Here is an 11,456-nt window from a genome sequence, read left to right as displayed (position 1 = left end):
GGGGGTTCCAGGCGCTGCTTTGAGGTACAGTGTCACAATGGGTCGGCGGTGAGGCGGGCTCTGAGGGAGGGCACAGCGGTGGGGTGCTGCGGGAGGGCGAGGCAGGTTGTACCTGGGGTGCTGAGGCTGAGCGGGGGGAGGGGCTCAGAGGTGGGGTGTACGTGGGGTGGGAGGCTGAGGCTGGCTGTGTGGGATGTGTAGGTGGAGACACGGAGGCTGGGCGTGGGGGAAGGGTGAGACGGGGTGGGGGGTTCTGCGACGGGGTGTATGGGGGCTGAGGGGGAAGTGAGTCTGAGGGAGGGGCTGGGCGCGGAAGGGCAGGTTGGGGGGTGCAGCCCCAGGGGTCGGTGCCGGGTGGGGGCGAGGGCGGGTGGCGTTATCCCTGGGGTCAGCGCCATGCACTGGTGGGTAGCGCCCAGCAAAGGCTTGGGGGGCTGCGAGTCCTGGCTGCGGGCTGTGCTGCGGGGTCACTGTGCCCTGTGGAGGGCCGGGAGAGAGGCTGCGCGGGTGCCAGTCTGTGGATCTGGGCCTGGTCCCCCACTCTTTTATTGTGGGTCCTACTGTAACCCGCCCGCGGGCTCCCCCTGCCGCTGCTGCTGCAGGCGGCCTAGCGCAGGGCCTGTGAAATTGGACGCGGCTCCTTTAAGGCTTAAGCGCCCCCACCCTTCCGCGCATGCGCGCGAACTGCCGGGGTGGGCAGAGTGTCTCCCACAGAGCGTGAGCAGCGCGCGCTGCCACAGAGGGGCCGCGCCCAGGACTCAGCCCGGCGCCGCGGGAGCGCGCCACCTCGTCCGTCTCCTGCCCCGCGGGAGCGCGCCCGCGCCCCCGCCTGGCCCGCGAGGATGCGCCCGGGAGCGAGACGGGGCCGCTGGACTTCGCTGCCCCAGCCCGCGGCCCCGTGCCGCCTCCGGCCCGCAGGTGAGAGACCCGCCCGGCGGGGCTCTGGGAGGAGCTGGGGGTGCTGGGGGAGTGCGGAGCGAGGAGCGGGTGGGGAGTGCGGAGCTGGGGGAGGGGTTGCTGAGCGAGGGGGTGCGGAGCTGGGGGGGCGCGGAGCGAGGGGAGGGGGCGCGGAGCGAGGGGGGCGCGGAGCTTGGGGGGGTGCTGAGCGAGGGGAGGGGGCGCGGAGCGAGGGGGGCGCGGAGCTTGGGGGGGTGCTGAGCGAGGGGAGGGGGCGCGGAGCGAGGGGGGCGCGGAGCTTGGGGGGGTGCTGAGCGAGGGGAGGGGGCGCGGAGCGAGGGGGGCGCGGAGCTTGGGGGGGTGCTGAGCGAGGGGAGGGGGCGCGGAGCGAGGGGGGCGCGGAGCTTGTGGGGGTGCTGAGCGAGGGGAGGGGGTGCTGAGCGAGGGGGGTGCGGAGCTGGGGGGGTGCTGAGCGAAGGGAGGGGGCGCGGAGCTTTGGGGGGTGCTGAGCGAGGGGAGGGGGTGCGGAGCGAGGGGGGCGCGCTGAGCGAGGGGAGGGGGTGCTGAGCGAGGGGGGTGCAGAGCTGGGGCAGTGCTGAGCGAGGGGAGGGGGTGGGGGCCGCAGAGCTGGGGGGGTGCTGAGTGAGGCTGGGGGGCGCGGAGCTGGGGGGGTGCGGGTGGGGGGTGCGGAGCTGGGGGCGGCGCTGAGTGAGGGGAGGGAGTGGGGGGCGCGGAGCTGGGGGGGTGCTGGGCGATGGGAGGGGGTGCTGAGCGAGGGGGGTGCAGAGCTGGGGCAGTGCTGAGCGAGGGGAGGGGGTGGGGGCCGCAGAGCTGGGGGGGTGCTGAGTGAGGCTGGGGGGGCGCGGAGCTGGGGGGGTGCGGGTGGGGGGTGCGGAGCTGGGGGCGGCGCTGAGTGAGGGGAGGGAGTGGGGGGCGCGGAGCTGGGGGGGGTGCTGGGCGAGGGGAGGGGGTACTGAGGGAGGGGGACACGGAGCTGGGGGGGTGCTGAGCGCGGGGAGGGGGTGCTGAGCGAGGGGGGCGCAGAGCTGGGGGGGTGCTGGGGGAGGGGAGGGGGTGGTGGGGTGCGGAGCTGGGGGGGGCGCGGAGCCAGGTGGGTGGGGGGCGTGGAGCTGGGGGCGGCGCTGAGCAAGGGGAGGGGGTGGGGGGCGCGGAGCTGGGGGGGTGCTGGGCGAGGGGGTGGGGGGCACGGAGCTGGGGGCAGCGCTGAGTGAGGGGGCAAGGGGGTGGGGGGCGCGGAGCTGGGGGGGGTGCTGGGCGAGGGGGCAAGGGGGTGGGGGCGTGCTGAGTGAGGGGGTGGGGGGCGCGGAGCTGGGGGTGGTGCTGAGCGAGGGGAGGGGGTGGGGGGGCGCGGAGCTGGGGGGGTGGAGCCAGGGGTGCTGGGGGAGTGTGGAGTTGGGGGTGGTGCTGAGCGAGGGTGCTATGCTCTAATAAATTTGTTAGTCTCTAAGATGCCACAAGTCCTCCTTTTCTTTTTATGGATACAGACTAACACGGCTGCTACTCTGAAACTAGCAAATCACATAGCGATGGCTGGGAAAAGTCCGCATTTGTCAGCAGTTTCTCCCAGTTACATGTTGTGTGCTCTAGTTTGTCCTTATAGTAGAATAGGTCTCTGCCATCACTGTGCGGTAGTGATTGACAAATGTGGACTTTTAGTGGTGAGTACTCTAGTCTTGAAGCCTTTTCACTTGCATATCCTTTGTGTTGCCTCTCTTCTTTTCCCATCTGCCCATGAGCTCTGTATTGAAATGGGTAAGAATTTGCTGTGCTAGGAGAACAGCCCATAAGTAAGGAGCATAGAAGCAGATGTGAAACAAGGTCAGTAGTGCTACGTATCTGCTTTTGGAATAATTGATAGCCATTGATGCACCATCGTTCAAAATGTTACTTTCAGTTAAAGCACAGGACTGACTGGGTGTTTGGAGATCTAGGTTCTGTTAAAAACAACAAGGAGTCCCGTGGCATTACGCTAGCTGCCCCACTAAGGGGGGCTGGGAAGGAATTTTTCCCTTACCACTATATTGGCAAGGTGCAATGGGGGTTTTTTCGCCTTCCTCACAGCAGGTTCAGGTGGGCTCTGTTCATACATAGCATGACGGCGGTAGACCATGTCGCAACTCTTTATTTAAGTGTGTAGCGGATGTTCAGTGCAGGTACTCCATAAATGAAGGCACAAACGAACGGAAAAATGTCTTGGAAAAGGAATTAAGGAGAGGTGCTTGGTAATGCCACAGACTTCCTGTGTGACTTTAGGCAAGTCTCAATTTCCCCATTGGTAAAATGGGGTTAATACCAAACTCAGGGGCACTTTGAAAAGTAGATTATTTGTAAAGTATTTTGAGATTGAATATCTTTTCTACATAAGAGAAAATTTACTCTTGCAAGAGCTATGTGGTGCCCCCTAGCAAATTTGTAACATTCCTTGCATCTGCATGTAAAATTGCTCAAACTGTTTACACGCATACACAATATCATTTGGGTCAGTACTGTTATGAGCTGGGTGAAATCTTGACCCCATTGAGGTTGATAGGTGTGAGTTCTGTTAACATAACTAAGCATAAGCTACACTTAAAGCAAAAGGTGTGTCTGAAACCACCCAGGACTTTTGGCTGACTGTTGTGTTGGGTAGGGGTGGTGTTTGTGTGGGACAAGAGATCATGCGCACACAATGAGAACCTACAAGAACAAAAAGAGAGGGAGAGGCCAGGCAAGAAAGCCAATCAGGAGCCTGTAAGCAAAGTTTGACCCTGGAAAAAGCTAGAAAGAGAGCTTTTGGGTCTGGTATTGGCTAAATAAAGAGGCTTGCTGGCTATGTAAGCTCAGTAAAAGGTTCTTTTGTTCTTGGTTCCTTCTATAGTCAGAGACACAGGACTTTGTACATTCTTTGTAAATAAACAAGATTGCATCAAAGAAAAATACCAGACTTCATCAATTTCTACTTCCAACTGGAAAATATCCAAGGCCCCAAACTTTGACTAGCCACTTGTTGCCCCTTTTCAACCCAGTATTTAGTGTCGCTGAAAGCAAACCTGATTTAGTCTGAATCAATTCAGCCTGCATGCATCTACTGCCAGTGGGAATGGTACTGAAATTGTTCAAATACTCCTTCCACTATTGTCCTATAGTGTACCAGAGTCTTTCAGAATCTGAGTCCACTGCTTCTGTGTGTGCAGTGAACTATGGGATAGGTACCCAGAGGGAACTGTAACTGAAGTAGTTCAGAGCAGTACTAGTAGGGACGTAGGACAAAGCTTCATGGTTCAGAATACAACTCAGTATGGCTAGTGCGGTTGCAGTGAATAGTTTGTGCTTAAAACAGTTCTGTCAAAAGCACTTCAGTTATTCAGATCTGTGCAGTAGATATAGTCTAAGACCATGTCTATACGGCAAACTTTGGTTGACGCAAGTTATGTTGGCATAAAGCCAGCCCACTGTTAGTATATTTCTCGTGAGTGTGCATACTTGGCTGCTTGCATCGGCGTTGTGCATACTCACCCAGAGTGCTTGTGTCGATGCACAGTGTAGTGCACCATAGGAGGTATCCTAGCGTGCAACACACCACTGTCCAGCACACTCTGTTGGGAAGTTTTGGAAATGGATAGTGGGGCAGAAATGCGTTGCGCGGGGATGACTGTGAGCAAGGGGTCAGCTTCCCAGCGTGCAATTGTCCCCATCCCATAATGCCAGCTAAAGCCTGTAATTTTTATGACTTTTTTTAAAAATCCCACCAACCCATGTGGACTGTCTTCTTTTTTTGCTGATGATGGCAAATCAACTTGAAGCACTCCTTCCATTTGTAGTCATTTCTAACATTAAAAAAATTGATCAGGTATGATGATCTGAGCATTAATGGATAAATTGTGGCCCTTGACTGACTGACTACTGTATTAACTTTGAGAGGACTACCTGTTAAAGATGTGTTAACATATAATTTTAAAAAGTTGATTTTTAAACATTTTCTTGAATATATATTTTCATAATTGTTTTAGACTTGTCATGTTTTGTACCTTGTGTTTGTGGGAGAAAGGGCTTTCGAATGATACCTAGCTTGACCCATTTCCAGAGACCTTATATTATAAAAATATCCACCAACTGAAGGATCTGGAGCTGAGGGGGCAGCAAGTCCCTCCACTTGCCAAGTTACAGAGGATGATACCATTGAAATTATGATTTTTACAAATCAAATGACACCTCCCTTTCCTTTCTATCATTAACTTGGCCATGGAATTACACATGCTCCCAGACCGATAGATACGGTGAATTTATTCAGGGACATCTTTTGATCTGCAGAAGTGCAAAGATGTGACACAGTCTTTATCATCAGGCACAAATGGGTTTTCCTGGATAATAATGGCAGAATAAACCAAAGTGTATTTTATTTTCAGGATAGTTAAAATTCGTGTTGTCATAGACCATTCTTTTATACAAAAGGAATCTATTTACATGCAACCACAATGCTTCTGGTTAATAAACGTTTAATGTTGCTTGCAAAGTGAGGAGGCAGGGCCGGAGAAATGTGGATCATGATGAACCTCACCACCTTCTGCTTCAAGTGTGCAACGCACATTTGTTTGATCCTGCCTTCCCTGACATAAATATATAGCAACATGTATATTAAAACCAACAACCTGAAAATATACTAAACCAAGATAATTTACTGTACATGCTTCTCCCCTGGGAGAGGATGAGACAACAAACATGACAGCTGTGTAGCGATCTTCCTTACTGCACGAAGAAGGTGCTCTGGTACTAGAGCGATGACTGTAGTATAAGAACTTATTGAATACAATATTAGAGTTTGCTTTAGTTCATATTTGACTTTGTCCATTAATCTTTCCCTGCCTAGTCCTCCTAGACTGTCTCATAAGGTTTATGACGTCTGAGGCAAGCCATAAAATACAGAAATACACAAAATCCAAGAAGATTCCCACCAAGATTTTCATTCAAAAAGTTTAATGCCAGAAGGGACCATTAGATCATTTAGCCTGACCTGCTGAATATTGCTTTTACCTGTTTAACCCTGTATCAAGCCCAGTAACTTTTGTGTTTGGCTAAAGCCTATCCTCCAGAAAGAGATCCAGGCAGTCTTGGTTTGAAGACATCAAGATGTGGAAAATCCACCCCTTCCCTTGGTATTTTGTTCTTATCGTTAAAAATGTTTGCCTTATTTCTAATTTGAATTTGTCTGGCTTCAGTTTCCAGCCACTGGTTCTTTTTATGTATTACTCTGCTAGATTAAAGACTCCTTTTGTATCTGGTATTTTCTCCCTATGAAAATACTTACAGACTGTAATCAAGTCACCTCTCAGTCGTCTTTTTCATGAACTAAAAACAGATTGAGCTCTTTAAATCTGTCACCGTAAAAAAGCCATTTTCTCCAATCCCCAAATCATTTTTGTCTTTTCTGCACCCTCTCCAGTTTTTCAACATTCTTTTAAAAATGTGGATTCCAGAGCTAGACATGGTATTCCAGTACCTGACTCATCCATACCATATGCAGAGGTAAAATCTGCTTCATGCTCCTACTTGCTACTCCTGTTTTTATACATGTGGGGATCACATTAGCCCTTTTTGCCACAGTGCAGCACTGGGAGCTCATGTTCAGTTGTTTGCCCACTGTGACCTCTAGGACCTTTTTAGAGCCACTGCTTTCCAGGATACAGCCCCCCTTCTGTTGGTACGGCTTGTATTCCTTGTTCCTAGATGTATAACTTTGTGTTTGGCTGTATTAAAACACATCCTATGTCCTGTAGTTTAAACTTTATCGTGTTAACTATATGTTTGAGTGATTTTTTTTTTATGTGAATTCCATGCTGATGAAAGGTGCCAGTCTAACAGCCTTGGAGACTGAAGACTCTTATCTGTAGGACAGGTGCTGCAAGAGCAACAGAAATACAAACGTCACCTGTGTGCAGCCAATATACCTTTTCCCTGATCTGAAAAGACTGACTCGTATTTGAGAGAGTCTCGTTTCAGGATATAGGTGCACACAAATTTATTATCCATTTTGACACTTTTTTTTAATGATAAAGTGGATTATTTTTCCTTATGAGCAGCCTCTCCTGATTACTTGATGGATTTGAACCCCTTATTCAACTTTCAGAGAATGAACTGCCACTTTCAATTTTGATCACATTTTTTCTCTTGGGAGAGTCAAATAATGTGTTTTTTTCAAACTTCTCTCGGTCTGCCTGCATTCCTCTCATATTCTGCTTGTAATACCTCTCCAGTATACCCATTTCTGTGAATTACAGGCAGTATAGGAGTGTCTAAGCAAAACATAAGGTTGTATGGGTGCCTGTCTTAGGACTTTTATAACTGGGGTTGTATTTGCCTATTGAATATCAGCAAACATTCTTTTAAGGTCAGATTATAGAGCAAATATGTAATGGCTCCCTTGGAACCAATATAGTCAGCCGTGTAGTGAATGCAGAATGCTTGAGGCAACACAGTATATACTGTTCAGACAGCAATACAGAGTTGTTATAACCATCAATCTTTAGTATAAATGCTACACAAATGCACAGTAGTTGACTATTCATATGGTATAGTTTATGATACATTAAACTTCAAAAAAACAAAACAAAACTCACCTATGTCCATGTTGGAGGTGACTGAAAATTGTTCCTGTCCAGCTGTTTGGCCTGTGTGAAATAAATACAAATAAACATCGGATAAAAATAAACACATAAATCACATTGACAGTTGGCACGAATTGGCCCCTTTGTTTGAACTTAGTAGAGAGGTGAAGTATTGAATCAGCACCAGAAATGAAACTTTCCTTTCGCCATCAGACTGAGATTGAGAGAGGTTATTAATTGCAGGGAGGGGTGTGTGTGTGTGTGTGAGTGAGGGGGAGATAGAGAGGTATGCCCTTTTGTTTTTAATCCATGAGGTATAGGTTTTGTGCATAGACACAAGATTTTGATCTCCACTGTATCGATCTGGCACATTCCCCCTGCACTAAATTAATTAAAAAACAAAACAAAACACTACCTCAGATGCCTTGCCTCTTGTTGAGGTCCTGCAAATGTAATTTTTTTTAAAAAGGCTTTGAGTTGTACCCGTGCAAAAAGTCTGAAATTAGCAATATCATAGAGAAAACCTAAAGGTGACTTTTTGTTCAGGGCAGCGAAGTGCCATCAGAAATTCACTAAATAAGGTAACATGCTGGATGCCTCAAATTGTAGTAGGAAAAATGGGTGTTCAGGGTGCCTAAGATTTTTGTTTGTTTGTTTGTTTGTTTTCCTCTTGTACTGAAGTCTCCCAGAGTGATGCCCTGAAGCCCCAACACACACCATGGGGAGGTGTGGTCTTAGCGCAGCACAGGGGTCTGTGTACTGACTTACCATTTGAACTTTGGCAAGTCATTTCTCTTCTCCCTATCTTAGTTTTTCCAACTTGTAGAATGGAGTAGTACTTGCCTCACAGGGGGATTGTGAGGGTTTGTTACTGTTTGAAACGTGCTACGTATTATGCTATAACAGGGGTGGGCAAACTATGGCCTGCAGGCTGGATCCAGCTGGTCAGGGCTTTGGATCTGGCCCGTGGGATTGTCCCCCATGGTGCCGCAGGCCCCGCACCACTCTCAGAAGCGGCTGGCACCACGCCTTTGGGGCCCTGAAGGAGGCAGAGGGCTCTGTTCGTTGCCCTTGCCTCCAGGCACCGCCCCCCGCAGCACCCGTTGGCCAGGAATGGGGAACCGCAGCCAATGGGAGCTTCGGGGGTGGTACCTGGAGGCGTGGCAAGGGCAGCACGCGGCGCCCTGTGCCTACCCCTTCCCCAAGGGCCGCGCAGGGATGTGGTGCCGGCCGCTTCCCGGAGCAACGCGGCGTGGGGCCAGGGCAGGTGTGCAGGGAGCCTGCCCTGGCCCCGGTGCACACCACTGCCACCCCAGAGCCACTTTAGGTAAGCAGCGCCGGGCCGGAGCCTGAACCCCTCCTGCACCCCGCCCCCCAACTCCCTGCCTGCACCCCGTGCACCCCAACCCCCTGCCCTGCGCCCCCTGCCACACACCGCACCCCTCCTGCATCCTAACCCCCTGCCCTGATCTCCCTCCTGCAGTCCGCACCCCTCCTTCACTCCAACCTCCTTCCCTGAGCCCCCTCATATACCCCGCACCTCTCTTCTGCCCCAATCCCTTGCCCTGAGCCTGTTCCTGCACACCGCACCCTCATCCACACCTCGCACTCCCTCCCGCACCCCAAACCCCTGCCCCAGCCCTGCACACAATTTCCCCACCCAGCTGTGGCCCTCGGCCCAAAAAGTTTGCCCTACCCTGTGCTATAATGTCACAGCTATTACAGAACCGGTGTGGGGAGCGGGAAAGCAAGCGTTTACAGGTACACCTTCAGTTTAGAAATAGCACTTTAATATGAAAAATGTTTACTTGTTACAATAATCTTTGATATGACCAGTAACTCTAGGATTTGAGGGGGAAATCTCTCTCATCAGCTTTTGTGTGTGTGACAGCACCTTGTGTATAGTTAGTTTTTCCCTATAGCTTTCTTGGATCTTTCACACAGCAACAGGAGAAAGAAAAGGACTTGTGGCACCTTAGAGACTAACAAATTTATTAGAGCATAAGCTTTCATGGGCTACAGCCCACTTCATCGGATGCATAGAATGGAACATATAGTAAGAAGATATACACACACACATACAGATACGTTGAAAGTTGCCATACAAACTGTGAGAGGCTAATTAGTTAAGGTGAGCTATTATCAGCAGGAGAAAAAGACTTTTATAGTGATAATCGAGATGGCCCATTTAGACAGTTGACAAGAAGGTGTGAGGATACTTCACTTAAGGAAATAGATTCAATATGTGTAATGACCCAGCCACTCCCAGTCTCTATTCAAAAGTTAATGGTATCTAGTTTGCATATTAATTCAAGCTCAGCAATTTCTCATTGGAGTCGGTTTTTGAAGCTTTTCTATTGCAAAATTGCCACCCTTAAATCTTTTACTGAGTGGCCAGAGAGGTTGAAGTGTTCTCCTACCAGTTTTTGAATGTTATGATTCCTGATGTTAGATTTGTGTCCATTTATTCTTTTGCGTAGAGACTGTCCAGTTTGGCCAGTGTACATGGCAGAGGGGCATTGCTGGCACATGATGGCATATATCACATGGGAAGATGTGCAGGTGAATGAGCCCCTGATGGCGTGGCTAATGTGATTAGGTCCTATGATGGTGTCACTTGAATAAATATGTGGACAGAGTTGGGCTTTGTTGCAAGGATAGGTTCCTGGGTTAGTGTTTTTGTTGTGTGGTTGCTGGAGAGTATTTGCTTCAGGTTGGGGGGCTGTCTGTAAGCGAGGACTGGTCTGTCTCCCAAGATCTGTGAGAGTGAGGGATCATTTTTCAGCATAGGTTGTAAATCTGTGATGATGCGCTGGAGAGGTTTTAGTTGGGGGCTGAAGGTGATGGCTAGTGGTGGTGTTATTTTCTTTGTTGGGCCTGTCCTGTAGTAGGTCACTTCTGGGTACTCTTCTGGCTCTGTCAGTCTGTTTTTTCACTTCAACAGCTGGGTATTGTAGTTTTAAGAATGCTTGATAGAGATCTTGTAGGTGTTTGTCTCTGTCTGAGGGATTGGAGCAAATGTGGTTGTATCTTAGAGCTTGGCTATAGACAATGGATCGTGTGGTGTGTCCTGGATGGAAGCTGGAGGCAAGTAGGTAAGTATAGCGGTCAGTAGGTTTCCGGTATAGGGTGGTGTTTATGTGACCATTGCTTATTAGCACAGTGGTGTCCAGGAAATGGACCGCTTGTGTGGATTGATCTAGGCTGAGGTTAATGGTGGGATGGAAATTGTTGAAATCATGGTGGAATTCCTCAAGGGCTTCTTTTCCATGGGTCCAGATGATGAAGATGTCATCAATATAGCGCAGGTAGAGTAGGGGCGTTAGGGGACGAGAGCTAAAGAAGCGTTGTTCTAAGTCAGCCATAAAAATGTTGGCATACTGTGGGGCCGTGCGGGTACCCATAGCCGTACCGCTGACTTGAAGGTATATATTGTCCCCAAATGTGAAATAGTTGTGAGTGAGGACAAAGTCACAAAGCTCAGCCACCAGGTTTGCCGTGACATTATCGGGGATACTGTTCCTGACGGCTTGTAGTCCATCTTTGTGTGGAATGTTGGTGTAGAGGGCTTCTACATCCATAGTGGCCAGGATGGTGTTTTCAGGAAGATTACCGATGGATTGTAGTTTCCTCAGGAAGTCAGTGGGGTCTCAAAGATAGCTGGGAGTGCTGGTAGCTTAGGGCCTGAGGAGGGAGTCTACATAGCCAGACAACCCTGCTGTCAGGGTGCCAATGCTGAGATGATGGGGTGCCCAGGATTTCCAGGTTTATGGATCTTGGGAAGCAGATAGAATGCCTCTGGTTGGGGTTTTAGGCATGTGTCTGCACAGATCTGTTCCTGTTCTTTTTCAGGGAGTTTCTTGAGCAGATGGTGTAGTTTCTTTTGGTAATCCTCAGTGGGATCAGAGGATAATGGCCTGTAGAATGTGGAGTTAGAGAGCTGCCTAGCAGCCTCTT

At 50.3% G+C, this 11,456-nt stretch overlaps 1 protein-coding gene across 3 annotated transcripts in view; it reads left to right on the top strand.

Annotated features, from left to right (window-relative positions):
* The first annotated feature begins 795 nt into the window (after window positions 1-795).
* Window positions 796-11,456, top strand: part of GFOD2 (Gfo/Idh/MocA-like oxidoreductase domain containing 2) — a 53,134-nt gene continuing 42,473 nt past the window's right edge. For 2 of the 3 annotated variants that reach the window (XR_013347701.1, XM_077831340.1), the window contains exon 1: window positions 796-918. The gene's annotated coding sequence lies outside the window, so the exon portion shown is untranslated. Of the gene's footprint in view, window positions 919-2,528; window positions 2,577-11,456 lie in introns of those variants that run through there. The other variant, XM_077831341.1, reaches the window with a different exon arrangement.

This window comes from Eretmochelys imbricata, chromosome 12 (assembly GCF_965152235.1).
Source record: "Eretmochelys imbricata isolate rEreImb1 chromosome 12, rEreImb1.hap1, whole genome shotgun sequence".
Lineage (NCBI taxonomy): Eukaryota > Metazoa > Chordata > Testudines > Cheloniidae > Eretmochelys > Eretmochelys imbricata.
Note: the sequence above shows the minus strand (reverse complement) of the source record. Positions and strands in the feature narration are given on the sequence as shown.